Genomic DNA, 2,500 nt, shown 5'->3' on the forward strand with positions numbered 1-2,500 from the left:
GCGAACGCGGTAGCTAGAGAAGTACCTAACATCAAAACAAAAGAGAAATGATAAGACGCATCACACGACGCTGCTCCCATTGCCGGGGTGTGGATGGAGTGAGGGTAGGGGGTGGGGGGGGGGGAGGTTAGATGTAACTCGGAATGTAAATGAATTTGAGAAGCATATCAGTTTCATGAAAATTGGGCCTGCGCTGAAATTTTCCCTTGCTGTCGCAGGGTATACTTGCATGGAACCATAATCACAGAATATTAGTTAGTTCACCCTTATGATTTGGCTTGCCCTGTAAACCTGCATGGACTCTCAGGGCGGGGAGGGGAATCCAGGCCCTGAAATATCGAGACGATTCTGAGGAGCAGCATCCTCTTACGGCGAGCTCGCAGTGCAAGCCCCGAGGTGAGCCGGGAGCCATGTTGCGCCCCATCCACCGTGCCTGAATTCGGCGACGGGCGGCGACCGGCTGCGGGGAACGGCATCCTCTTCGCTCGCAATAATAGTTTTCGGAAGCATTTCTAGTGGCGGGAAAAAGTCTTTACGTCTTTTTAAGGATCCGGTGATAAAAATATCACTTTAAAGATAGAGTTATCAGTCATAATACAAAACACTGCAACACTTGCAAGCAAGCGAAGAGGAAAAGACATGTGCTTTTTGCAAAAGTTGATCCTATTACTCATTTTCAATATTTGGCTTTCCACTCCGGGCGCAACCAGAGCGCGGCGGTGGCGCCCCCGAGGCGGGCGGCGTCGTGATTTGCAGGAGACGCTGACGTCATCACTGGGAAATCTCCAAGGCGCTCATATAAATATATATAAATATATATACACACATACATATCTATATCTATCTATCTATCTATCTTTCTATATATCTATCTATTGACGCACGCGCGTAAATTGATAGATAGATAGTATGTATAAGTTTATATATATACATATATACTTATATAATATATAGATATATAGATAGATAGATAGATAGATTTATATATATATGTATACACACATATATATAATATATAAATAGATAGATAGATAGATAGATAGATTTATATATATATGTATACACACATATATACACACACATACACATACATATACACACACACGTAAATATATATATATATATATATATATATATATATATATATATATATATGTATATATATATATATATATATATATATATATATATATATATATGTGTATATGTATGTTTGTTCGTGTGTGTATGTCTGGGGGTATGCTCACACAACACACACACACACACACACACACACACACACACACACACACACACACACACAGATACTGGAAGCTATTCGTAGACGGGGGAGGGGGGGTAGAGGAGGTATATTGCAAAATATTAGAAGATATATACGAAGATTGGACAGCAACCATCAAGCTCCACACGGAAACCGCTAAAATACCAATCAAAAAGGGTATTAGACAGGGTGACACCATCTCACTAAAAGCTTGCATTGAGGAAATATTTAAAAAGCTAGAATGGGACGGAAAGGCTATCAAAATAGGAGACGAATACCTAAACAATCTAAAATTTGCAGACAGGTCATATATGTCAAAGACAGGAGGCCAAGGTTCAGACCAATGACAAGATGGTGTGACGAAATGACGAAATATGGGGACCAAAACTGGAAACAAAAATCGCAAGACAGACAAGGTTAGAAAAGATTGGGAGAGGCTTACGTCCTGCAGTGGAGTGATTCAGGCTGATGATGATGATGATATATACATACACATGTATAAGAAGGCCACCATCAGTTAATATCGACTTTGGCATTGTTGTCTCTACCCACTATATATATATATATATATATATATATATATATATATATATATATATATATATATATATACACACACATAAATTTATGTTCCACACTACCGCCTACCCTTCCTCCGGTGACATCCCGGCCCGGGCGCCGCCTCCCCGGTACTCCAGCAACTCTTTGCATATAGAGGAATAATAAATGGCCGCCGCCGCCTTCGAAATCCCGACCCACATTCCGGACTCCTGGCGCGCCGCCGGAGCGAACCCGAAGGAGCGACCCGGCGTGGGTAACGGTGAGGCAACAATGGCTGCTCGAACGGTTCCCGAAGGCCGCCGCAGCGCCGTGACCTCGCCGAAGGCCCGGGGAGATGCGCCCCCGCGGCCCGCGAGGGACATCGGTCGGACTCGCCTCCAGAGCCGATGGTGAACTATTATTGTCGCTGAAATTGTTCATTAAGCTAACCTGAATTGAAGAACTGATTTAAAATGCGTCGTAAGGAAAGAAAGGTCGTTATGTTTATTGCATTTGAAAAATAAAAATCCTAAAGAAAAAGTGAAGCCCTATTGAATTTTTTTCCTAAAGCAAATACTTGCTCGCATGACGCTGCGCAGGCACCACTCTTGCGCGGCCGCACTTAAGCCAGGCCAAAGGTCTCAATAATTTCAAGTCCTTCCTGAGAAGATTTCATTTTTCCCTCGACGTCTTCATACT

This window comes from Penaeus chinensis, chromosome 16 (genome assembly GCF_019202785.1).
Source record: "Penaeus chinensis breed Huanghai No. 1 chromosome 16, ASM1920278v2, whole genome shotgun sequence".
In the NCBI taxonomy this organism is placed as follows: domain Eukaryota; kingdom Metazoa; phylum Arthropoda; class Malacostraca; order Decapoda; family Penaeidae; genus Penaeus; species Penaeus chinensis.